Genomic DNA, 27,229 nt, shown 5'->3' on the forward strand with positions numbered 1-27,229 from the left:
TGATGCTCATCCCCCAAAGAATTTGAGGCACAGTACAGAGCCTGGCTAGAAAGGGAAAGATGCTAATTACATTAACCGCTCAGCAAGTACTTAGCTGAATTAGACTTAATCCCCCCTCTGGTTCACTGGAAGGACATTGCATGGAAAGAACTAGGTCCTTCGAGTTACACGCCTTCAAGTTCTACTGTTTATTATCAGCCGTGGCCTTGGATGAGCTCTGTAACTTCTTGGGGCCTCCTTCTCCATAAAGTGCCAAGTAAGAGCTACTGTGCAGGGTTGCTGGCTGAAGGGAAAAAGCTACCCCAGCCACCTGTGCTCTTGAACTCGTTGCAGGGGGAGAGGACACAGCTGACCTCCCTGGAGAGTGTGCTATGTGAGTGGTACGTGTTAAGCCTTGCACTGATCATTCCATTGTTGTGGTAAGTCCCACTATTCTTGCTTCTCCAGATGGAAGAAGCAAGGCTCAGAGAGGCTGAGCCACCTGCCCAAGGTTGCACAGCCAGCACAGGGCAAGTTTTCTCCCTCCAGGTTCCTCTCTTCCCCACCACTAGACTTAAGGTTTAGCTGAATGCAGGAACTGAGTCATCGACCCAAGGTTCTATTTTAAGCAGCAGGCTTCAAAGACTGAGACCTGTTTCAGAACTAGCGTCTAGAACCAAAATGATTAGAACAACAACTCGCTCCAATTTGCAAAACCCACCGTTCCCAGCAGCAGAGGCTTCTAGTACAGGCGCCTGCAAACCACCACCCACTGCCTGTTTCAGTATCCAGCTTTCCAGCTAAGAATGTTTCTGTTTTCAAATGAAGGGGTGCCTCAGTGGCTCAGTCAGTTAAGCATCTGTCTTTAGCTCAGGTCATGATCCCAGGGTCCTAGGATCGAGCCCTGCATGGGGCTCCCTGCTCAACAGTGTGTCTGCTTCTCCCTCTTCCTGGTACTACTCCCTGCTTATGCTCTCTCAGTAAATAAAATCTCGTTAAAAAAAATGGTTGGGGGAAAAAACTGAGAGAGTCATATTTTATGATGGGTAAAAATGACATGAAATTCTAATTCCAACCTCTGTAAGCAAAGGTTTATTGGCTACAGCCAGGGTGCCTTGCATACAACGGGAGAACTGAATCATTACAACAAAGTCCGCGTGGCCCGTAAAGCAAAGATAGTTACGATCTGTCCCGTCGCAGAAAAGGTTTGTCAACGCTGTTTATCAGCTCCAGACAAAGACCTCACCCCTCCAGCTCCGATCAGCACAGCATTCCTGAGAGGTGTGGAAATCTAGAAGACTCCATACTATTCCTTTCAGCCAAAAGTCTGCAATCCTTGATATCCACATCGAGCTGACCAGTTAAAAGACAACAGGAACCTCACACAGTCAGGAAAGAGGGGCTCATGGGCCAGCTCGCCCGTGGCACGAGGTGGCTCCCCCAGACGAAAGCAGGAAAAGCCGGCTGGGGCCAGGCAGCGTCTGTTCTCCTGGAGTTCGGCTTCCAGGTCCTTTCTGGAGAGTTGAAGCACTGAGGCCGGGGGTTGGGCCCTCCTCCATCTGCAAAGTCAAGGTCTGAAGCAGCAGATTTCTCACGTCCCTCCAAGACCTGGTTCTCCCATGTGCCAGTGAGGGTGCCAGGGTCCTATGGAGTCAGATCCTGGTGACTTTGCATTCACTGGGTTTATGCAGCAATGTCTCCGGGGGAAAGAAAACCCATGAGTGTGGCCCAGGGGGCTTCCCGAGCTGCCGCTATGATCCAGGAGAGATGGAAACCCACTGTGACAGAGAGGACCAGCTGGCCTGTTTGGAGGAGAGGGTCACTGAGTAAAGCAAGAGGGGGACACCTCAGGCACTATCACCCCCGACTCTGCTAACCCTGGCTCCCCAGGGGCCAGGCGGCTGGTGTGAACAGTCTGGGCTATCTGCCCGTCTTGCTAGGCCATCCACAGGGAGCGCCTCTCAGATCCATCAGGACGTGGGGCCTGGAGAGGCCCCTGTAGGCCAACAGTCACAGCTCTTACATACCTCAGCCATCTGCGCATCACATCTGCAATCCGGGCCATATCTAGGGATGCCCGCTCTGATTATTTTTTCTCATTAGTGTTTTTTTGTTTTTTATTATTCCCACTTACACTTAGATTTCTTTTAAAAGGAGAATTTTTATCTTTACCTCAAAGAGACAACCAGAGTGAGGACCGATTACCATGCACAGAACCTCATAAGGGATAAACACAGTGCATGCAAACACCGTTTATTTAACTCCGTCTAAAGCTGCTGCGAGCTTGTGCCCGAGCCTGCTCATCGTTAGGGATGGGCAAGCGTTCGAGCCAGACAGGACCCCACAGAGACGAACCCAGTGGTTCTCAAACAACCCCAAGTGGCAGGATCGCCCAGGGAGCTTTGAAAAAACACAGGTAAGCAGCCCTGGGTCCAGATCTGTACACTGACCTAAAGGTAAGCCCAGGTGATTAAGAAAACATTGCATAATTTGAAGGTTAAAGGGGAAAAGTCAGAGGGGAGGATAGAAAGATGGAGAAGGGAATTAAGGTCATTACCTGCTCTGAGCACGTGTCACCACATTCATTCTGTCTGTGATCAGTAGCCCCCAGTCCAAACTCAGACCTCGGACCTCATTTACACCCTTATACTGTACTGAGGACCCCGAGGCTCAGGGCTGGGATAAGACTGGAGGGCCCAGTGGGGTGACATTGACTTTTTCCCACAGTCAATTCTATAAAAGAAAAAAGTCACTCTGGGATGGCTGGGATGCTGGGAGGAATGTGAGTGATCAAGATACACAGTCTGCACCCTATACACCCCAATAAGAGCATTCCCAGGGCTGGGGGGCCAAACTCCGCCCATAGCGCCCCTGCGCCCCGCCGGAGCATAGGCCCCCGCCAGGAACACCTGAGCCAAGCTGACTCATCAGTAACATGCGGATCCAGCCACTGGGACTTCCCTAGCAGAGGCGGGCAAAAGTGGCCAGGTCCCTTGCACGTGACCCACCTGCCACCAAAGTCACTTCCCCAGCTGGGGAGCACCCTGGGGAAAAGGGGGAGTGCTCAGAGAAGCTGGAAATGGAAGAGCCAGGGTAGCTGGGACCAAGCACTCACTCGGAGCTGGGAATCCCTTGTCCACCTGTGCCACTCTGCAGGGAACGTGTGACCAGCCCCATGAACAGGTTAATTGGCCCAGCCCATGCAGGTGACGTGACTTGCCAAGATGGCACTCCCCCCACAAGACTCCTGCGAACCACAGGGCACAGATGTGCCTCTGGAGTCCTCCTCCCCTGTCCAGCTCAGCGGACATCAGGCACGCGACTTCCAGCACCGAAGAGCTACAGCCCGGCCACGAACTCGTGTCTCTCTGGCTCTCCATGCAAAGTGGGTCCAGCGAGGAGCCACGTGACCAATCCCACTGCTGCCTAGAGGGGAACAGCATGGGGACCTACAGGGCCACCCCCTCACGGGGCCAAAGGAGCACATGAAGCAGCAAAGACTGCTGGGAGCCTCTGCCCTCCCCCCTCCCAGGCATTCTGGTAGTTTTGCCTAGAAGGAAATGGGGACAAGAGATGCCGCAGATGGAATTTCCTACAAATCCATTTTCTAAACTCATTTCTGAGCCAAGCTGCATTTGAAACCAGCAAACAGATAAACAGGCAAATCACATCAGCCAGGCTTCACTGCTGCTCAGTCCTGAATGGAGGAATTTAACCTGACAGACCCAACTGGCTCACATCCAGCCTACAACGGCCGCCTTGTGGTCACCAAGTTCTCAACAGGGAGTGAGCAAGCCGCAGGCGGAGCTCCGGGACCTCAGGGACAAAAGGGCGTGGTTGGGGTGGGGCGCCCCTGGGGTGGGCCCTGGCTCTGGAAAACCTGTGGCATTCCTGGACGCATGTGACACCGGCCCCACAGCAAGGATTTCCTCTGAGGAATGGCCTGTCAGCCTGAGCGCCTCTGGGGGTTGCCGAGGAAGAACTCAAGAACGCAATGCTTGGGGAGGAGGCCTGAACTCTAGGTGTGACTCACCACGGCCAGCCCAGTGCGTGCCCGGCACGGAATGTGGAGAGGCCACTGAAGGCTGGGGGTACCCTGCACGGACTGTGGAGTCAGAGGGTCAGAGCTGAATTCTAACTCCGCTAAAAAGTGGCCAAGGGGCACAGCATTGAACGTCTCTGTAAAAGGCGACCCTCAGAGCCTGCCTCCTGGGCTGCTGGGAGGACAGGGAGGGGCAAACACAGGGGATATTTGGGGCAGTGTAGCCACTCCTGAGTGCTGAGCAGATGTTAGCCATCAGGATCGAGTGTGCCGGGCCCCTCGGGGGGGCAGTCGGTGCCCCTTGTCAGTTTCTACTTCCATTCATCCCATAAATAGGGACTGGGCGCCTACCACCTTGGTGAGGCTCTGGGGACAGAAAAAAAATCCTTGCCCTCACGGAGTTGACCTGCCAGCAGGGGAGATAGAGGATAAGCTCAGGGACCAATAGGTGGGGTGATTTCAGGGAGTGATAAGTGCAAGAGAGACTCAGAGAGGGAATGAGCATCAGATGTGAGCCCCAGGGGTTGCTAAGACTTGTTGGATCCCAGACAGGCCCTAGGTCTGGCGCCGGCCTGGGAGAGCCCAGGAAAATGGACAGCTCTCCAAGAAGACAGTCTCCAAAGAGGGCCACAAAGGGAGTCGACCAGTGTCCCACCTTATCTCCCTAGCCTTGGGGAGACAACTTTCTCCTCGGTGTCCTGGGAATTACTAGGACCTGCCCTGTCCTCTCCAGTTGGGGGTACTCATTAGGGCGACATCAGCACCCCTAGAGTTTGTAAGATGCGATTTTGAAGTGTAGAGCCTTTTAATTAAATAATAACGAGGGAATGAAAAACCCCATATCTCTGTCCCCAAGGAGGTCACAATCCTTGTGGAATCAGACACGAAAGCTGAAATTCAAACACCAAATGGAAAGAAAGTACACTAGGAATAGGAAAACAAACCCTCAACCCTCCTGGGTGGCCCGAGGCAGCCTTCTAGGAGGAGATATCTAGCAGGTGTTGGTGGGGAGGAGCTGGGGGAGGGGGACAGGTCTGGAGGCAGGGAAAGTCCAGGATGGGTTTGTGGCCTCGTGGGACCAGGAGGTAGCCCAGGTGGTAGAAAGCACAAAAGGCCAGCCAGGCAGCCTGGGGGCTTGGGACTTAGTCCTCAAAGCAAGGGGAGTCCCTGGAGAGGACAAGCATGGGCTCACCTGCTTAAGTAACCTGCTCTCCCCTACGGTGGGCAGATTGCAGTGGGAGACTCAGATGTTCCCAGACACCTCCTTCGAGGCCATGGCTCTTGGATGAGAGGACATCCAGACTTCAAGGCACCTTGGAGCTCTCCTAATTTCAGCCTCCCATTTCGAAGGGCAGAGAGCCAAGACTGGCCCAGGCGAAGGTCAGTGTGTCTGGGGACCGGCCAGCACCTCCCATCATCACAGAAGGGCCAGCTCTTTGAAAGAACAAGGAAAGAGGCTACCCCCATTGAGTCAGCCTACTGTATTAGTTCACCAAATGTCACTAGGGAGGGGCTCAGCCCTTTCCAGACCTCAAAGAAAACTCCTGGCTTAATTAGAGGCCCACCGGTGACTCCAGGGGCCTTACCTCTTCTATGTAGGCCTCCGTGATGAGCCAGACGGCCTAACCCCGAAGACAAGTCTGTCTACATCGTCTGCCCAGCCCACCTGGTGTTATCGCACGAATGCAGACGAAACAGACTTTTAGGGAAGGTGGCTTCGAGGGAAGAGTACCATCCGGGGACCAGAAGACGCGATCTCAGATCCCAGATTGGCCCCGAGGCACCAGAGAGACCTGGGCCAGGCACTTTTGTTTACTGAGACTCTGTTTCCCCAAGGGGAAAATTAGAGGCCCAGAGGAGATGAAGACAAAGCTGGGGCTGGCTCTGGTTCTCCACCGCAGCTGTCACTCGCAAACCCTTCGCAAACACTGCACACACAATCTCCGCGGGCACAGACAGGCAGTGCTTGTTTCCCAGCCTCTGAAAGCCGCCTGGCTGGGGCATAAGCCTTGCCCGGTGGGGAGGCACCACCAGCCCTGACAGGCACATGACAGATGGGCTCACGGTGCCACAACCGGCCCCAGGAAACAGGGCAGGGACGGGGACCGGCCCTGGTCTCGACCGCACAGGTGAGCGCACAGGCTGGACACACAGCCGTCTCTGTGCCGGCTGCAGATCAGGAGAACCACCACTGAATGCATCAGTGCCCCTGGCGCCTCGAGCCCCATTGGCCTCTGCAGAGGGAAGGCCCGAAGAACAGCTGTGATCTGGGCAGAAGGAAGGTGGCCCAGAACTGAAGGGAGCTCCAGGGTCAAAAATGGGATAGATTCCCCAAATCTCAGAGCACTGCTGTCCTGCTCTGCCATAAGCAGGAAGAAGCGGCGTTAGAGCTGGCAGCCTCCAGAGCCTTCTGCGATCGGACAGGTGGGCAGACACCGCCCAGGTACGCTCGACCAGGGCATGTCCCCATGACACGCCCGTTGGGCTGGGCCACCAGGGACTGCAGCTTCTGGGGAGCGAAGGACACATTCACAACACAGCACACGCAAAACAGTTTCTGTCTTTTCAGTTCTTCCTCTGGGTGGGACCCCCGCTCCAGCCCTTACCTGCCCTGGGATTTGGGGAAGGCAATCAACCTCTCTGATCCTGTTTCCCCAACTGAAAATGGGGGCAAGCATACCCAGGGCAGTAAGCTCTTTTGATGACTTATGAATAGATCAAGTGTGCCCCAAAAAGACCAGGAGGAACACGAGGGGCTGTCCTAGGAGGGTTTCGTAGCGAAGGAGGATGTGGGTACTGCTCATGAATGCCCTTGGATGACATGATCACGTCTGTGTTCATGGAAGTTCTAGAAGTGGTCATGTGTGTGGTCATGGCACACTGTAGCTTTTTTCTAACTTTTTAAAAATTAAAATGATCATGTTAGTGTAGTCTTGAATATGCCACCCATTTCTCTGCCTGTCCCGAGGAGGTGACCCTTGTCACCGTGGTGGCCTGGGTGTGGCAGGTGGGGTCCCGATGAGAGTCACACAGGTGTGAGAGCCCAGAGTGAGCTGTCTTCTCTGCTTATGTGCCTAATGTTGATTTTGGCCGGGGCACTTCCATTAGCCATAAAACCAGCAGGTTGGTCCAGGTGACCCGAGGTCCCTCCCAGCTCAAACATTTTAGGACTTTCTGATTCATAAGCATAAATCATTACATGGAGACTTTAGAAACTCCTGTTGATAACCTGAGATTGCTGTGCTCACACCATCTTCTAGCTGTTAGGACTTCAGAAGAGGGAGATGATTTCTCCAGAAGAGGAAACCATGTGTCTGTCCCACACTAGGATTTGTCTGTGTTTTATTTCTTAAATCCAGCTGGATTAACATCTGAATCCATGGGAAGAGTCTGATTTCCTAAGAGAGCTTCCTGAAATGTTTCATATTTCATATTACCTTTTCATTTTATTTGCATGTAAGATTTGACATCCACAATGGAATATGTGTGTGTGTGTGTGTGTATGTGTGTGTAGAATCAGATACATACTTGTAAACGATGAAGCATAAAACTATTTTAAAAGAGTACCCACGAGCATACCACTCGACAGAAGAAACAGAACGTGATGGATGCCAGCAAGGGTGCATCTCCCTTGCCCTGTGCCCTCTTCCTCTCCGAAGATAACCACCCTGGGTTTGGTTTTCCCCTGCCTTTTATAAAATCTGCTTAAATCTGTAGCACAGGATCTATGTAGAGAGGCGCGCAGAAAACATACATGTCCTTACCAATAGTTACAGAGGACATTCCTTTGTCGCAGACCCCATGACCCTCCCAATCCCCTCTTACCCTCCACCCCGATGCCCTCTGCAATGGTCATCTCTGACTCATTAAAGGTGATCACTTCTCCCACTTCGCCATTGCTCTACTTCCCATATACGCATCGCTGAACAACTCACGGTTAGCATTTGTGTTTTGATGTTTGTTCGTACTTAGCAGCTCTCTGCCCAGCCTTTCAAAGCATTTCGGAGATGCTGGGATTCCCTGCCCAGAGTATGCAAACTAGAAATCCAGGCCAGAGAGGCAGGCCGCGGCACATTGTTCCGGTTACACTAGGATTAGTAGTGATAAAACTGCGGTAAGTCCTCCTCCGATGTGTCCCCACCCTGTGGGGCATTTGCTGAGCCTTGTCCCCCATTGTCTCATTTATCCCCCACAGCAACCCCACAGGGAGGTGTGGGGGCCTCATATCTCTACTTTAGAGATGACCAAACCAAGGCTTGGGCGGCTGGGACTGTCCCCCATCTGCTTCCTAGCTGCTTAGCCCCACCAACGCTGTCCCCAGATCCCAAGGCTATGATTCCTTGGCGGGGTGGGGGAGGGGATGTGGAGAGGGTCAGCAGACAGTTCCAGAACTCCCATCTCCTCCTCCCAGGTTCTTCTCTCGGGGGCCCTGTTGAGCTATGTTTTGATGTTGCAAGGAGAAAAAGTTCAGAATCCATTCTTTTCCAGCAAATACCAATGTCTTAGTGATAGCCAGGGTCCTGCCTCGTCAATACTATTCCCCTGAGGGCCAGCGGGTAACACAGTCCTTCCTTTGAGTCTCACTGTGGGGTGTAAGGAAGAGCAGCAAGTCAATGGCCCCGAGTTCAAATCCTGACTCTGCCTCTCCCAGCTTCTGCATTTGTCCCCTCATCTGTAAATGGGCCAGGAGTGGCAGCCTCTGCTGCGGTCAGGGCCATAGGAGAGACAGGAAATGCTTCCTGAGAGCCCACAGACACATGGGGTTCCTGGGCAGGCCCCCTCCAATCTCTCTGCCTGGGTCAAAGACCAGCTTTCAGGGGTGTAAAGGCTCCAGGGCCACCTGCTACTGGACAGACATGGGTTTTCAAGGCAGAGAAGAAAGGGCAGAGCTGTGGTGGGCAGAGGGGACTCAGGTATTCCCCTGCCATGGACCCTGTCACAGTAAGCTGTGACAGCTGTTTGCACGGGCTCTGTCGGACCGATGCAAAACGCTGTTCCTGGAATGCCTCATTTAATGCTCACAGCACCCAAGATGGGGACATTATGGTCACCCCCCTCTCATGGGAAAGAAAATGCAAGCTCTGAACGGTGACTTTTTCATGGCCAGAGCTGGACTGGATCTTTGGCTTTTCAAGGCAGCCTGGGTCTAACGTGGCCACCCCTGTTCGTAACAGCTGGGCCACACGGGAGGCCCCATCACCCTCTTGGCTCTCAGGGGCTCCATCGTGTTTAGGGGGTCATGCTGGACCTGTCCAGTCTTACCTCCCCAGAGCAGAGGTCACCCTGCAGCCATGCCAGGATCCCCCAGCTGTCCTGGCCCCAGGCTGTGGCATGACGAGGCCTCGCGGCCACACAGACAAGGACAGGTCTTCAGCAGTTACAGAACATGCAAAGCAGCTGGGAGAGAGGATTGGTCGTTCCCATGGAGACGCAAGGAGTTCAAACTCACCCCAAAGTGGGTGCCCACAGGGGGCCAGCCTGCACCCTGGGGCAGAAGCCAGAGTCTGGATTCTCAGACCTTCCCTCAGGGCCACTAGCAAATCCCCCGGCCTCCTCAGGAACCCCCAGCAAGGCAGAAGTTCTAGAAATAAGCCTCCCCAGCCCACTCCCCCTCCAGCTGCCCCCAGAGGGGCCTCCCTAGCTGAAAACAGCACCCTGGGGCCGGCGGGCTTGGCACAGCTGTGACCGTCAGCAGCCCAGAGAGGTCCTGCTTGAGGAATGTGCAGACCCACATGTGTCAGAGAGCCTCGCTGGGGCACGGCTACAGGAAACAGCAAAACAACCCTTTGGCACCAGCTTGTCCCTCCCGCCTCCCAGCTCCTGACCCCCGGGGGCTGCTGGCTGTGCAGGAGGCAGGGCCTGACCCTTGGAGAGAGCCAGTTTCTGTTCTTGGTCGTGCAGATCTGGGCAAACCACTCCTCATCTCCCAGCCTGCTTTCTCTCTCCTTGGTGGATATAGAAGGCTGTCCCGCCATGCTCAGAAGGGCTGTGATTTTTGTGACATCCTCCCTTTTGTGGGAGGATGGTCTCTTTTCCCCCATGTCTCCCCCTGCCCTCTCTCACCTGGGATGGGGCATGCTTCCTGGGCACGTCGGGCTTCCCCACTGGTGCCAGGAGGAAGTGATCCCTGCGGGGAGACCTGGGAGAGGGTCCCAGGGCAGCCTTGGGCCAGAGGTTTAGGACCAAAGTGATAAAATAAGAACATTCATTATCACCCACCGCAGCCTTATAGTTTTGAGGCAGAGGTCGGCTGAGCTGCGTGGGGCACTCTCGTGCTCCTGGGTGGACCACCTGGTTACCCCTACCAGGTGCCCCGTCTAGAGTCAAGATCTGAAAACCCTGAGGGGAGTCAGCATCCATTTCGGGCACGCTCAGGCCGTGCAAGAGATCTTTGGGTCGCTAGGCCCTCCTTGAGAGACGTGGGATGAGGCTCAGAGACGCCAAGGGGCTCGCCCAGAGCTGCACAGCCGGCAGGAGGTGTGTGAAGGAAACCGAGGGAGCCTGGGGCGACCTCCCCCGCCTAGCACGCGGGCTCTGGGCTGCCTCAGGCACTACGAGGAGAGGAGGAGAGCGCGTGGTCGCCGGGACCGGGGATTCCCGCCCGCGTTTACTGCCCAGGCCCGGGACACGCGGCGGCGCGTGTCCGCGGTGACAGGTCCCCTGGCCCCAAGCGGAGGCTGAGCGAAGACGGGAGGCGGCGCCCGGCCCGCCTGGGACACGCTGCTCAGGGCTTAGGGGCTTTTTCTTGGGGGCCGCACCTCCCGGTTCGGGGAGCGGAAAGGCTCAGGGACTTCGCAGGCGGCAGGGAACGGTTGGGTTTAAACTAAAAATACCCGCCCGCCCGCCCGCAGCTGTCACGCCAGGGCCCCCGCCCCCGCGTCCGGCGCGCTTCCCCGGGTCCCCTCGACTTTCGGCAACCCATGCCCCTGGGGGACGCGTCGCGGCTGGGCGGGGGGCTGCGGCCCCGACCCTCCCCGCCCCGGCTTGGCCTCCGGGTCCCGTGCCACTTACCCGGTACGGAGCGTGCAGGAGCGCGGCGCCGCGGGCAGCTCTGGCCCAGCCGCCCTCCTCCCTGCGTCCCGGGAGGCTCCGGAGAGGGGCGGGCCCGGGGCGGGGCCGGACACTCGCCCCCAGCCCCGCCCAGTCCCCTCGGGGACCTGCCGCGGGAGCCGCCCTCGGGCAGTGCCACCCGGTAGGGCTGGGGAAGGACGCGCCCGGTTCCACGCGCTCCGCCGAGGCCCCCGGTGCACCGCCCCAGCCCCCCCGGCGCCCAATCTCAGACCCCTCGGAGGGAGGGATCGCGGCCGCGGGGGCTCCCCATCTTCACCCCCGGCCCCGCGCCCGGGAGCCACCCGGATCTCCGGACCCCTGCCTGCCTCTGCCGGGGTCTCATCCTTGGGGATGACACAGAGCTGCCTCTCCCAGGGGAAAAGTTGGATCGGGGAGGGAGTTCCTCTGGCGTCCAGATTTGGGGGAGAAGGCTCGGGGGCTGGCAGGTCTTGCCCCCTCAGGAGCCGTGGTGGGGCTAACGGCAGGGCACTCCTCCAGGAGGCGAGAAATCCGAGAAGGAAGTGACACCTATCAGCTGGCCTGACAGTGGGGGCGCCCCATCCGGTCCCTCCCCCCACCCAGCGCCTGGAGCCACCGCGCTGGGGATCTCGGGGCCCCAGGCTCAGATGGGGGCCCCCCCAGGATGCCGAGAGGGGGCGACGGTGCGTGAGCCGCAAGGGATGTGAATTCTTAGCCTAATTGGGACCTCCCACCCAAGCAAGGCCCGCGAAGTGTCTCCCTTTCCTCCCAGAGCCGCACTCCCACCCCAAAGACAGGTCCTCTCACCCTTGCTCAGCTACTCAACCAACTCTTAAGCCTTGCGGCAGAATGTCTGAATCTTATCTACGCCCTCGGTTTTAGCTCCCGGCACACCAAGGCCCTTTGAACTGTCTCTCCACCCCAGCCTTGATCTTTGTCAGCCTAATTACGTGTTTTGCTGATGGTTCTGTCTCCTGTGCGTGGGGATAAGAGCCGCTAAGGACACAGCTGGTGGAACTGGGTACCAGGGGGACTCTAGTCCTCACAATTCAGGTGCAGTGATGCCCATTTTGCAGAGAAAACAGGAAGGCTGAGCCTGAAGAGTAGGGAGCTGGCCCAGATCTATGGCTTCCCAGAGGATATTTTCCTCTTCTGTTCCTTAGTAAGGTTGGCAGGTCCTCTATCCTCATTGGTTGAACAAATCAGTGTCCGAAGACAAAGATTAAATTGAAAAACAGGACCAGATAGTAATGGGGGGGGTGTGTGTGTGCACTTCACGCATGCGTGTGTAGGGGTGTGTGTGTGCCTTTTCCAAACCAAGGACAAAGCCGAAGAATGCCACAGCCCAGAAGTAACACTGGGGTAGATCTAGCAGGAGTCACAATGCCGGTGTTAGTCACACCCTCTAACTCAGAACTCTGTTCATTAAGCTATAACTATGCACAGGGCCCTAGGAGATGCCCACAAATGGCCTCTCCCAGGCTTCTCCTTGACCGGTTTTAGGTGCCCTATTATGTTTCTCATTATCATCCTACCTCCATCTGAGGGGCTGTCACAACCCTGGGGGTTACAGCTGCCAAGCTGAAGGTCCAGACAGCAATGAGCAATTATGATGATACTTGGCATTTGGAAACGCGCTTTGTTTTTCCAAACACTTTCACGTGTATCTCCTCGTGGCATCTCTGCTGAGGTCTTCCAGGTGGTTAAGAAAAGTTTCCCGAGTCTGTCTTAGAATGGAGGTCAGGTGCTTGGCACAAGGAGGAAGATGGTCCCACCAGCACTGCTGGAACGGGGGAGCCGCGGGCCAGCAGAAGTCAGCTTCCTGCAGGGAGAGATGGTTTAGCACAGTTGGGGTAAAGAGCTCAAGCTGGTGTCAAACTGCCCGAGCTGGCGACTTTCTGCTCATTACTCACCCTTGGTTTCCTCTTCGGTTACATGCACCCAATAATAAGAATCCATCTTGAATGGTTTGGCACCTGGTGGTGTGAGACCCCCATTCATATGAGCTATTCTGGGCAGAGCATGGCCACGACAGTTTTGTTACACATCATCAGACATTTCCTGAGCACCTACTATGTGTGAGTCCCTGGGGATATGGAGAGTGAGAAACGGAGGCCTACTGCCAGAGGATGAGCTCCCAGTGCAATGATTCTGTGTCCGGGGGATTGTCTCCCGAGCGGGGCGATGGTGCGCATAGAGATGCCCCCACCCCATTGACCCCCCCCAACCCCCAAACCCTCCCCACACAGCACAGAGTGCCACCTCACAGCTATGAGACCCACACTTCGGACCCAGCTCTGTGTTCCAACACTGTGTGAACCCCAGCAAGCTGTGTAACCTCTGAGAACATGGGCTCATCTCTTGAGTGGGCATAGCAAGAATATTCCACGGGTGAGAATACATGTGATAAAAATACTTTCTGTGCTAATATTAGTAGATTTATTGTCATCCTTAGTATTCTCTTCAGCTTTATAGGGCTTGGTCACTTGCGAGGACATTCTCCCGTTGCTCTTCTCAAGCCTGACATCAGCACAGAGCGTGATTTTTTGTTAATTCGTGGCAGTCTTCCTCCACTCCAAAGTAGTCCACACCGACCAGGAATGTGCTGAGTAATCAAAGTGGGAGAGAGGGGGAGTTTGCAACTAGGGACGCTGTAAACCTTCACCTCTGTCTTCAGCATTACCCACGGCTACAGAAAGGAGTAGAGACGAAAACTGCTCTGGAAAGAAAATTCTGGCAAAGGATGTGGGGGGAGAGCCCCTCCAGCATCTCTGGAATTGAGCACAGGAAACCCCGCCCTGAGGCCTCCCTTTCAGAAGTGGCCCAGAGAGGGAACCACAAGGAGGCCCTAAAATTATGCCATTCGGAAATTCTGACTCATTTGGCAGTGGGGGCTGTTTGTGCAACACACAAAATGTCTCCCAAAAAGTGAAATTTTTACTGCTCCTTCCCTGCGTCCCTTCCCTGCAGCCGGCATCTCTGCTGCCACCCATGGGGAAGCAGGGGCTGATTTAATAAGCCCGGGAAATGACTCAGGTCTGTTACACATTTGTCCTTGGTTGGCGATCTGAACGAGTCTTATTTTGCCAGGCTGATTTTAGTTATTTGTTCGTGTGTTTAGTCCGCACGAGAAGCTCTGGACAAAATCTGGAGTGGCTCTCCTGGCTAATCCAAACCCCTTGTTGTATGAATGGGTAAACTGAGTCAAGACAGCAGCAAGGAGGGGCCCTGCCCAGGGCCCCAGGTGGTAATCGGTGTTCTGGAAACTTTGATTTCCATTTCTCTGTCCCTAGCCTGGCTTCCCCCTTTGGTGATGACTTAAATAAACACCACTGGCCATACTGTGATGAAAAGCTCACACTGGGGTGACCATTTCTGGGGTCCCTCCTCAAGAAGCCCTGATCTGGGTGCAGAGAGCTGGTTCTCATCCTGGCTCTGCTCCCAGCTTCTTCTTTCTCTGTTTTCTTTCTAGCCAGTCTTCTGAGGGCTATTCCGTCGTTTCCCACTCTGATCCCATTATGTGCTTGTAGGGTGAGGGGCCCATCAGTCTGGTTTATTCTCAGAGTCAGTTGCTGTCCCCACCAGCAGCAGCAACCCCGTAACTGGGCAGGGGCACCCCTGCTGGAGGGCAATGAGTCATCTCAGGCCCTAAGCATGGACACCCGGGTAATTCAGGATATTGATCTAGATCCACTCATTGTGCCGCATTTAGAAAATAAAAATACAGAGCAGTTGGAAGTACAGGCCTGGATCCTGGGATGACTGGGTCCTAGTCCTGGTTAATGCTGCTAGTTATTAGTGAAATGAGAGAATCGGAAAAGATTAGCTCTTGATGACTCCTCCCAGTTTAAAAAAACCATGCGAATCCTGATGGTGTTAGACAATAATGTTGTTTAGCATGACTAAACACTGCTATTAATATGTCCCAAGGATTAAGTACTAATGGAAACAAAAATGTTAAGTACAATCGACAAACTTCCTTCCTAAAAAATAAAACCCTTCTAGAAGAGACTTGCCATATTTCTCCCATCAGTGGGCAACCCAATCTATTCTTTCTGCTTCTGTTGGGAATGCCATAAGTGGCTTTTTAAAAATTAAACATTTGGTTTAGAGACAAATTGTAGATTATGCGGTTGTGATCAATTACACGGAGGGTTCCCTGTACCTTTCGCCCGGTTTGCCCCGACAGTGATGTCTTGCAAAACCGCACAGCAGGATACCACGCCCAGGATGTTGACAGTAACATCATCAAAATGCAGGTGGGTCTTCCCCATCCTCCCAGGGTCCCACAAGCTGCTCCTCCCCCCTGCTCTGAGTCCCTCCGTAACATCTGGCAACCATTAATCCATTGCCATTTCTACAATTTTGCCGTTTTCGAGTGGAGAGACCGCTGTTTGTCTAGCCATCTGCTTGTTGAAGAGCATCTGGTTGGTTTCCAGTTGGGGGCTCTTGTCTCCCAGTAGACGTTCACTGTGGGCGCTTTTGCGTCTCTCCAAGTCTTCCCGTTTAGCGTGTTAGCCGCTGGCTGTGGCACCCGTATATGATGCCAGAGCACGGGATTTGTTCCTGCTTGTTTGTAGTGAGGCACTCACTCCAGCGGTGCTGATGTGTCCAGCGGTTACCCAGGACGGGGCTGTGTGCTGTAGGAATCCAGCAGAAGTAAATGATATGTTTCCTACGACCAGGGATCTCCCGTCTATCAACGATGCAGCATTAAGACTCAAACATTGAAATAACACTGGAATCACAAGACAGCACTGCCCGTCATCAAATACTGGACTGCACGGTAGGGAACTGAACCTTAGAGGAATCTAGAAATGGGAGGCGTGAAGGTCCAAGTGTTTGGGGGAAGGTGTTCTGGGTAGTAATGACAGTTAACATTAATTAATGCAGCATTAATGACCATGTGCTAAGCACTGCACTAAGTCTTTACTTATATTAACTCATTTAATCCTTTTCACCACCCTGCAAGGTAGCTACTATGATCTAATTTTACAAATGAAGGAACAGAGAGGGTGATGACTTGCCCATCGTCACACAGCTATGATGTGAGCGGGAGCCAATCCAGGCATCCCGGCCTCAGGCTGCATTTAATCCCTAGGCCTTCTGCATGTCTGGTAGCAATCACGGAGGACCATCTCCTGGTCATGATGCCATCCCCGTCCACTTCTTAGGTTCTATTTTTGCACAGAGTTATGTGAAGCTGAAATGTTCATCTCTGGTCTCCTTGGTGTGATGAGTTCCTTAGGGGTTAAGGTTATTGATGAAAAATTAATTGTACTTTGCAAAGAACTACACAGGCTTTAGCAATAGGCAAGAAGCCTGCGTACACTCTATGTGCGGGAGAGGGTGAGCACTGGCCTGGAGGTCTGCCCCATGTGTGTGGTGCGAGTGTGTAAACAGCAGGGCTGAGCGCTTCAGTTATGTTGAGTACCTGTGTACGCAGTGAGAAAAGTCAAAGTTCCAGCTTTATCCCGTAAAACACCCAGGGCTGGCTGAGTGCATTTCAGATCGTGAATGTGGCTTCGTGTCTTCTGAATGAGTGTGTAGCTGGAAGGCCACGTCCACACTCACTCTCTCCGTGGCTGCCCAACACACCAGGGGTGTGGTTTCTGTTCAGTCACAGCGTTCCCTGCCGCTGGCCACTACAGCTTCATCATTTTAGTTTAAATGAGAGGATATCTGGATGCCTGGGTGGCTCAGTCGGTTAAGCATCTGCCTTCAGGGATGCCTGGGTGGTTAAGCAGCTACCTTTGGCCCAGGTCATGATCCCAGGGTCCTGGGATTGTGTCCCATGCTGGGCTCCCTGCTCAGCAGGGAGCCTGCTTCTCCTTCTCACTCTGCCTGCTGCTCCCCGTCCTTGTGCTCTCTCTCCCTCCCTCTCTCTCTCTCTCACCCTGGCAAATGAATAAACATCTTAAAAACACACAAACAAACAAACAAACAACCATCTGCCTTCAGCCCAGGTCATGGTCCCAGGATCCTCGGATCGAGTCCCACATCAGGCTCCCTGCTCAGCAGGGAGTCTGCTTCTACCTCTCCCTCTGCTGCTCCCCCTGCTTGTGCTTGCCCCCCCTTAAAAAAATTAAACGACAGGATTCCAGCAACCTGGCTTATTTGTTTGTTTTTGTTCTGAAACCTAAATGCAGCCTTGAGAGTGTTGACTGCCAGCCCTAGGGTGGGTGGGCAGAGTGAAAAGCTCATTGGATGAGTCCCTTCGGACCAGGACCCGGGGTTATCTCTGGGCTCTGCCCCCTCCAGCGGGCAGAGCCGGGTGTCCCCCCTCCCCGCCATGTCTCTACATCTAGAAAGTGGGGACAGTTTCGCCCTGCCATCCGCGTAGGAGCTGTCCCCGTAGGAGGTGTCCCCAGGATAAGGACAACAAGCACGGACTAGAAACCCACTCGGTGAGAATGTTTGCTCCTGTGGGAAATTGGATCCTGCCATTGTGATGCTTGTAGACACAACTGCAGGACCCGAGCCAACTCGGAAGAGGCGGTGAGTGAGGAAGACTTCTCCCCGGAGGAGGAAGAGGAGCCTTTATTCTTTTGCTCCCTGGAGACGTGTTTTTGGAAACCGGCTGTGGTGTGCTCTGCTTGCTTTGGGCAGGCTCGGCAGTCCTGGGCACGCTGTGTGATAGGCAGTGTGCCCAGGAAGCCAGGAAGCCTCGGAGCCCCGCCTGGAGGGTGGCAGAATCTGGGCAGGGCATTGGGGGGGGGGGTGTGGGGCCCTCCAACATCGCGCCAGCAGGCGGGGCTCTGCTCTCTGGGGAAGCCCGCACTCAGGGCGCAGTGCTCCAGCCACAGGGGCTTGCGGCTAACAGGTCCCTGGTCTGAGTGACACCTGCTGCTCTTGAGGACGGTTCTTGATGGCCCACGATGAGTCCCCAGCAGAGGGAGGCCCTTTCCCTGCAAGAACCTCACCCACAATGTGTTAGAATCTTGTCGCAAACAGCTGAGCCCAGACACACGGATCCGGTGTTTCCAGATAGATGGCTGCACGTCCCTGCTGCGGCAGGAGCTGTTCCTGGCCCGGGATTTTAAAGAACTTTCATCCTCGATTTCTCCTTTGATATTGTAGAGTTGGCATGCGGAGAAGGATGGCAAGGCCATGCACCGCGCCTCCAGGCTAGTTAAAAAGCCTTGCTCAGCAGAGAGAAGCAGCCCAGTGGACAGGCGGAAGAGAAGGCAGCACACATGTCTCGGTGTCCTTGGGTGTTTGAAAGGTCCTTGCTGGCAGGATGCCTGGGGAGTCAAGGCTGTTCACCATCCACATTGAAATGTTTGCTTGTTTGTGTCACTGCTGAACGCAGCAGAAGGACTGGACCCAGTGTGCTCGGCTTTCAGATCCTGGGTTTGCACACAGACGCAGAGGTGATGGCCAGAAGCACCTTCCACTGCCACTGTCCTGGGTCTTTCATGTTCCAGAGACCCTAAGAGGTCCAAGGAACATCCTGATCGCTTCGGCCCATGACCATGCTTCACTCAGTGGCCCGATCGTCTGGGTGACACTTGGGTCCTTTCTGGCCTCTCCTCCTACCTCCTCCCACCTCCTCCCAGTCCCATGGCCTGTCCTTCCCTAACTGCACACGTTCTCCGGGTTCTTCCGTTGTTCCTTTTCTCGCTCTCCCTGCCCAAATCTATAGCCCAGACAGACCTGTGGAGGCAACAATCTGAGTGTAATGTGCCCCCGTTTTTTTAAATTTTAAGATCTTATTTATTTAAGATAGAGTGAGAAAGAGAGCACAAGCAGGGGGAGAGGAGGAGGCAGGCTCCCCACTGAGCGGGCTCAATTCCCAGGACACTGGGATCATGACATGAGCCGAAGGCAGACACTTAACAGACTGAGCCACCAGGTGTCCTGTGACCCCATATTTTAGGTACAATCTAATGATTTCGATTCCCTCAGAATGTCCAAAAGCTATTCACGACTTGCCCTTCCATCCCCGTCCCCCTTCTCCCTTGTGTCCCGAGCCTCAGCAAGAAGAACCACCAGGCACCAAGCCAGAATCCTGGGGATAAGCCCGAGTCCCCCCCCTTTGCTTCCCAGCCAGCTGCCCACCTCCAGCCAGGCACCAGATGCCGTCAGTCCCAAGGGAAGCCTCGCATGGGTGCCCTGTGCCCACCCGCGTCCCTGCCCGGCCCCCCTCTGCCACTCTCCCCCCCCCACACACACACCTTGCTCAACATACCTACAGGGATAGATCTCCCAAGCTCTGCAGCTCACGCTCTCTCTGTGACCTTCTTCCACCCTGGGGAAGAGAGACCGAGGCCCTCAGCTGTGTCCACATGTCGTCATCTCTCCGGAGCGTGCCTGGGCCTCGGAGCCTCTGCCCTGGATTGTCCTTCCCTTTCAAACAGCCGCCCTTCACCTTGCTTTCGACATAGTTCGAGCGCCGTCCAGTCTCCTCTACAAGCTCTCTCTGGCCCCCGAGGCACTGACTTGCTGTGCTGTTTTCTTGCGTCTGTCCCCACCATAGGACCGTGAGGCCCTTGGGAGCGGGAGTGCCTCATTGCACCCTGTGTCCCCCTTAGCGTCCGTGCTGGAATGTGTCTTCGCGTCCTGTGGTATCTGTGGTTGGGGAGAGGAGTTTCATGCAATCTGGGATTTCGGAGATACTGTCCCGTATTGCTTACGGTGGTACGGGCTCTTCTCTTGAGAATGATGCCCAGAGCACATACTAAGTGCCTGGTATAGGGCTAAGGACCAGGGTCAAAATAATGAATTCTGTTGGCCTAGAAGCTGGTGGTCTAGTGGGGGTAGGGAGGACAGAAAAAAATAAAACTGTGATCCCTACAAAACATCTGAAGGGCTTGGCTCCCAGCAGCAGGGAAGTAGGGTTGGGCTATAAGATGCACAGTGATGTTCTTCGATGCGTTTAAGGGCACGTTCCGGATTGCACACCACGACAACGTTCAGATGTGGTACGGACGGCTGTCTCCAGGCCTGGTGCTGGCTGAGCTCCCTCAAATCCAACACGTGGTTCACCGTTTGCAAAGATCCAACCATATACAAGTAACATTCAGTCCCTCCCCATCTAATTAAACTTCGTATTTCTAAGGGGCTTACCATGAACTAATAGACGGTACCTAATAGAAGTCAGATAATATTGTTTATCTGGCATAATGATGGAGGAAAGTATTCCTTTGAAGTTTTTTTTTGTTTGAGAGAGAGAGAAAGAACAGGAGAGCACATGCACACAGAGGGAGAGGGAGAGAGAGAATCCCAAGCCGACTCCCGGCCGAGTGCAGAGCCGGACAGAGGGCTTGGGTCCCGGATGGTGAGATCATGACCTGAGCCAAAACCGAGAGCCAGACACTTAACTAACTGAGCCACCCAGGGACCCCTGAAGTTTATTATTATTATTTTAAGATTTTATTTATTTATTTGAAAAAGAGAGAGAGAAAGAGAATGAGCGGGGAGAAGGTCAGAGGGAGAAGCAGACTCCCCATGGAGCTGGGAGCCCGATGCGGGACTCGGGGATCATGACCTGAGCCGAAGGCAGTTGCTTAACCAACTGAGCCACCCAGGCAATCCCTGAAGTTTATTTTTTAACACAGCCCTTTGACCAAGCCATGCGTGTGTAATTTGCATAGGCAATTGGGTCTATGTTGTTTCCCTGACTTCCCAACCAAAGCCTGGGGAATACGTTCTTCTCTTGGTGACTTGGGATTATTTTACGAGGCTCTAAAACCCAAGGCATAGTGACATGTGATGGCGGTTGGCCCGCGCACAACAAATGCTTCCAGAATGTTGCTTTACCAAACACAAACAACAAAACCAGACAAAACCCCAGAGTCTGCTGCTTCTTTCGTACAATCTCCCGGTAACCTGGCCCTCCCTGCTTCTTCCTGCCCCAAGTGTTAGCCTTTTGAGCTTACGGCTCATGCGTGTGACTGTCAGGTTAGAGAAGTCAGCAAGCTAGCCCTTCCCTAGAGCAACAGGGGGCCTTGGAGGACGGAGGGACTCTGCCTGGAAGCCGGCAAGCGGAGGGCTTCCCAGACGCTGCGCGCGGGGACGAGGACCGACCGCTCCTGCGGGCGCCCGCCACCCTGGCTTCCCAAGTAGACCAGCGCCCCCTACCGGCCTGTCCGGGAAAGGCAGACACTCGGGAAGTGCTCCGAGTTTCTAGAAAGACACATGATCTTTAAAGACACATGTTTTACTTCTGCACATGAGCAAAAGTCCCTTCAAGTAAAAAGATACTATTGGCCGTGTCCCCGGCCAGCAGGATGGGTGAACTATCACAGGGCAGCAGCTGCGTGGGATGAAAGGAGACGAACCCACAGGAGTCTCTCTCATCCCCCATGGGGTTGTACCAGAAACTTAGTGCTTCCTAGACAGAGGTCCCCGCAGAAAAGAAGGCCATGTGGCTGCAGATCTGCGCGGGGTGGGGAGAAGGCCCTGAAATACGTTCACCGTGTCCTCAAGGCTTCTCACACACAATTCTCTTGGTCACCCAATTTTTGTAAAGCGCTTCCCCTTCCTTTTTTTTCCTTTTACAGAGTATAATTGGTTTATAACATAGTCTTTTATTAAAACTCTCCAACTCCAGCTTACAGAAATTTGATATCAATTAATTGTATCTCAGTAGGCTACACTCTCAGAAAGTATAAAGTTAGAATTAACAAAAGGGATTTTTCTGGCCATAAAGGAAAAAAAAATTCTCTAACTTTTCTCTGTAAAGGAAAACAGTTAAAGTCTCCACCCATTTCCAACCCCTGCCGCAGCTCCCCCTCCCGCCCCTCCCTTCTCTGTCAAACTGGGGTGATTTCCCTTCCTTCCATGATGGATTGTTGCAGAAGGCTGGAGCAACGGAGCCCCACGATGGCAAGATTTAATTGAGAGCATGAAATGATTCAGACTCAAAGGCTGAAGTACAAAGTGAAATTCTGATGCATCCTCAAGAGTATTTATGGCCTTGGAAATACATCTTAGCAATCATTCAAAAGAAAACAATGAAACTTTTCTAAATGTTCCTCTGGCTGCAAACACTGGGTGATCATCAGAGGGAGACCTTCTGCGAACAGATAAATCTCATAACAGGTTTGACATGCAACACTGGCTGCTTGCTTTTCACACCCTAGGGTCTAGGGACCTTCTCAGAAGCTGCTGGAATACAGTAACAGTTTGTGCTCTGGAAACTACCTCCTGGCAAACAAACAAACAACACCCCACAAAATGCAAAACATAAAAGATTTCATTAAACAGTGAGGAAAAATCAACAATCATTCTATCACTTTTAATCAAGTCTTCACATGGTTCCTGATTACCATTTATTTCTTATTACCTTTGAGGAGGTTATGATTTGGGTTCTTTTCCTCTGAATAAAATGAAGTTTTCAATAAAGCATCGTGCAGCCCATGCCTGATTTTAAAAGCCTACAGCAGAGTTCGGGCCTGTAGAAAAGCAGCATGGGGACAAAGGACCACAAAACTTCCGAAGTGAAAAGCTATGTTGATCCCTACCCCCCCGCCAAAGGATTTTTGGACTGAAATTGTGGCCATTTTAGTTTCACAGAGTCTACAAATCACATCTGTATCCCCCAGATACACATGCGGCAAAGCTAATTCAGGAATATTTGATTTTCTGCAGGACTTGCTGGTGATACTATGATTCAGCAAGGGAAAAAAAAAAGTGCTTTGAAGGCAACAAAACACATAGAGGAACCCAAAGGGCTCTAGTCTGCCAAAAAGATGTTATAAACAAATGCTGGAAAGAGAACATAATTTGGGAACCACTGGAGTTAATGAAAGGTTCAAGTGAGTTCATGTACAAGAACACATGATATGCCGTACATGCAAGAAGGAAGATGGTATTATCTGGGGGGTAACTGTTTGGGAGCAGAATGGAGTACAAATACCTTTCCTAAAACCCTGCAGCCCTCATATAAAGACATCTTGGAATAGACAATACCTTTTGCAGACGTCACAAACACAATTTTCCAAAACCCCGGAAGGGGAAGATAGGAGGGGTGGAAAATCTCCAAGAGAAGGAACTTTTAAGTCTAAGCGATGTCAGCCCTAGAACCCAGGCCTCACAAATCCCAGGACAGAATCAGGGGCTGCTGTGGCATCCAGGCTTCTCAGAAATTCTTCTTAAGAGAATCCGCTTCCTCCTGGATCTCCCAAGTTCTGTTCTAAACTCAGCGAACCCAATTTACAGCACACCGTGTTTCTCTTCATTTCACCCAGACGAGGAGAGCTGGACCAATGGAAGGGGGCCCTAATGAGGCCAGTCTTCTTGTCTCTAGGCGGAGCCCCCCAGCCATGGGACAGAGATTAGCACGACTGAAGCCACTCCCATGGCCAGAGTAGGATTTCTAAAACCAGCTGTCTGGTCAGATAGAGGGAGTGAACACCCAAAAGGCATTTCTATCTTGGCACGAGGGATTGGCAAAAATGCTCTCAGAAGGCTGGGTATTGCCTGGGTTTCTCACACGTTTCACTATTCTTAGGGGAGCTGGGAGATCGAGCTAATTCCATGATTGTGGTGATGCTATAAAGTTACCGGATAGTAGCCAAGCGCGCCAAGAAAGGGTTCAGGTTCCAGCTCATGTCTGTGGAACTGTGGGTCTCAAATGTGATTTTAACTCAGGAATGTTGGGTGGTTCAACCCCCTGTGGCGTCCAAGCAGCCACTTCTCTCTTAAAATTACTCTTCTAGAATGCTGCAGCTGGCTTGGGCCGCCCATGTCTGTAGCACATGTGCTAGGCACAGAAACACACCCTCTTCGCAGGAATGAAGCAGGGACTTTAATACTGAGGTCAGCATACAGACACAAATGATGCTGGGTGTTCAAATAATGGGTCGTCTTAGGCTCAACAACCTTGACTCTTCATTGAGGGCTGTTATATAGAAATGGGCTCACATTTGTAAGGTTTTTAACCATAGGTTTCACGGTGAATTTGCCTTCGGAGGGGTGGGTAGAAAGGAGAGATTCTTCCAAATATAGTAAAACATTATCTATAAATAAGCACAGGGAGAAAAACATTTTAGGATGCTTGAGTCAGCATGTTTATACACGGCATGGTTATTGAGTTTGTGGTCTAATTACACTTTGTGACCCAAATCCCAGGATTCAGATAAGTTTCTGTGTTCTTCCCACCCCCACCTTCTTACTAATGTCCAGGTGGGAGATCACAAACTGAGAGAGATTACTGACTTATGTGTTCAAAACACCCAAATACTTGGGAGTGTAAGTGCAGATCTCTGACAACTGCTTAAGAGGTCTTTTTTATCATGTTTTCATTACAGAATTTTTTTCTCTTTTAATCCTGGCATAGTTAACTTAGGGTCAGGTATGCAATATAGTGATTCAGTCATAATAAAAATTCTAAAGAGAATCCTCAAAACTGAAATGCCAAATTATACATAAGAGTTTGATGCTTTGAGAGAAATATTTTGAACACCAGTTTTTTCCACTTCTTTATTTATTTATAAGATTTTACTTATTTATTTAGAGTGTGCATGAGCAGGGGGAGGGGCAGAGAGAGAGAATCTCCGGCAGACTTCCATAGAGCTGGACGGGGTTCTTGATCTCGTGACCCTGAGATCATGATCCAGGCCGAAATCAAGAGTTGGATGCTCGACTGCCTGAGCCACCCAAGTGTTTTAAATCACCATGTTTGGTGCCAATACTCCATGGGTGGTTCTGAGATTAAAAGCAGAAAGGAATGTGTTCAATATACATAGTATTTTATATTTGTGGATGCTTTAGTAAAAACTTAAAATTTAGGTCTACAGTTTTCATGTCTTTGGTTTAGCTACCTGATTTATCCTCCTGCCTTTGATCTTGCCATCAACGCTGCCCACTGAGCCTCCTGAAGGGGCACAGACATGCTTCCCCATATCCTAAGGTTTCACTCATGTTCTTGGGCTCTACTGCACACGGGAACTCAACTTACTGTAGGTTTGAAGAACACAAGCTCTGTATTGTTCCTGCTCCAGGTTTACTCGTCACCTTCAACAGCAGCTCTGTTCTCCATGAATAAATAATGTGTGATAACTAAGAAAGACAACTATGCTTCCAAGCCACTGTTACACACTGGGGAAGGGACAGTTTACTCCCTGTCACGGGCCCACGTCTCTGCCTTCGGTAAGTCTGTGAGCTCTTCTCTCTATTCCACTCAATACAAAAATAGATCAGTTTAGAGCAGGAAACGAACAGTTTGAGATTTTCAGGAATTATCAACATTTATTTAAAAAAACAAACAAACACACCCAAACTTACTACAACATAAGCCTGAGGAAAAGTGAGGTGATTTGGGAAATAATCTGTTCTCTAACGGGAGTGCCCCAGACCAGGTCTTCTTCAACAAGGCATCCCCACACTTCCTACACATTCCTGTTCATGTCTTGTTCCTCTGATTTACCTGGAATCCACGAATCTGGGGGAGGAAAAAAAAGCATTCTGTAAGGAGCTGATCAATTTTGGGTCCCCCATGAGAAAACGATCACACATCCATAACATCAATGAGGCTGAAATAAACAGGTCACTGAGGAGCACTTCTGAGGAGCACTTCTTGAATTTATTCCCTGTTACTAAGGTTCAACTTTCATGCTGAATGAGTATTTCCAAGAGTACTTGCTAACAGTACTCCGGCTCATTTTCTGGTTTTAAATTTGAGAACCTCCAAAACAGAAGCATGTCACCTCCAGCAACAATTTAAAAAAAAAAATTTTTTTTAAATTTAAGTAATTTGTAGCAGTACTTAGTGTCCAACAGAAACCACTCCGTCTGTTAAACAATATCTCGACTGCGAGGCTTCTCTTACTGTCGGTGGATAGATAACGACACGGCACAGTCATTATCACCGTGGCAACAGTACCCAGGACTATCCGAGGAAAATTGCACATAGAACCGCTGGCCCTTGAGCAGTCATGCCTCAGCTTCCTCCGGAGTATGCTTTCTCTGCAGGTCTGGTGTGCCCCAGGGTACCGCCAACCCTGCGCGGCTCCAAGACCACAGATGGTGCACGGGTTTCACCGGAGTCCCGAGCTTCCGGAACCCTTCATTCCACCAGCAGGCACACGTGCCACGTCCCAACCACCGCTCTACGCGGTGAGGATGCAGCAGTGAGTTCACTCCAGTGCCTGGGAGGGAAATCAGTAAACCAGAGAATGAATGCATGCCAAGGTGCCATGCGTACAATGGGGAACAGAGGAAGCAGCGAGCCCTCTTCTGCACCCGCTTCGCAGTTCCCCAGCTGACTACCAGCTCTGGGCATCCCGCGCTGGCACCATGCCCGGCACGCAGCAGCAGCCCAGGAAACCTCTGTCCCGCGAACCAACTCCCTCCTAGCTCCCCGTTCAACAAAGCTTTCCTGGGCCTTAGGCTCCAAGGACTAAAGAGGCCTGCAAAGCCCACGAAGCCACATACCCGGAGGGGATCACGCACACGAGGGCACCTCACACACTTTCAAGATAATAGTTATTCTGGAGAAATAACCGTGCGGTGGAGACGGGAGCCTTGGGGCCGGGTGTGGGCCTCTGCTCCCACGCGGGCTGCGGGGCCGACGGACAGCCGGACACGTGGCCCCCGCCTCGACCCGGGAGTCCCGGCCGCGAGAACCTGGCCCCGGCCCGTCCCCACCACGAACGGCCGCTTTCGGCCACGGCCTTACGGAGGCACCGGGATCGCTCACCTAGGCTGGGAAAGGCGGACCGGACCGGCTCCAGCCCCGTCGCCATCCCAGACGCTGGAACCAGCCGCCCGGCTACCGCGTTGCCACGGCAACTCAACTACCGCCTACACCGGAACCGGAACCACCGCCTGGATGTGACCCCTTCCCGGCGTTCCCCAGAACGCCGAAACCCGCCCACTGTCTTCCCTAGTCATCCGGGAGTATCCCAGCAGGCCCATCTACCCTCGGAGGAAGTCGTCTTCCCCCGGTTTCACCTCTCCTTGCCTCGGAGCGTGACGCTGATGGACATTCACTCTCTCCAATCAACTGACAAAGCGACAGGCAGCGACCAATAGGAAGGCCGTAGGGTGCCGCTCTGATTTAAGTACGGCCTCCAATCTGTCGGGGGCCGGGCGAGCCACGTGATTGGTAGAATCGAGTAAAGTGCGGGCTAGCGTTTTCCAATCATGTGGAGCAGTTCGGAGCCGGCCCAATGAGATCCTCCGGGGGGCGGGCCGGGCTGCCGCGGGCCGGGGGAAGGCTGGGGGGCGGGG

At 52.9% G+C, this 27,229-nt stretch overlaps 1 protein-coding gene across 1 annotated transcript in view; it reads right to left on the reverse strand.

The window, feature by feature from the left end:
- The window catches only part of LOC111148481 (spectrin repeat containing nuclear envelope family member 3), an 83,792-nt gene extending 72,661 nt beyond the window's left edge, over positions 1-11,131 (reverse strand). Inside the window, exon 1 of the mRNA XM_022505053.1 lies at positions 11,033-11,131. The gene's annotated coding sequence lies outside the window, so the exon portion shown is untranslated. The remainder of the gene's footprint in view (positions 1-11,032) is intronic.
- Between the last annotated feature and the right edge of the window lie 16,098 nt (positions 11,132-27,229).

Source organism: Enhydra lutris, unplaced genomic scaffold (assembly GCF_002288905.1).
Source record: "Enhydra lutris kenyoni isolate GAN:26980312 unplaced genomic scaffold, ASM228890v2 scaffoldscaffold20, whole genome shotgun sequence".
Classification (NCBI taxonomy): Eukaryota; Metazoa; Chordata; class Mammalia; order Carnivora; family Mustelidae; genus Enhydra; species Enhydra lutris.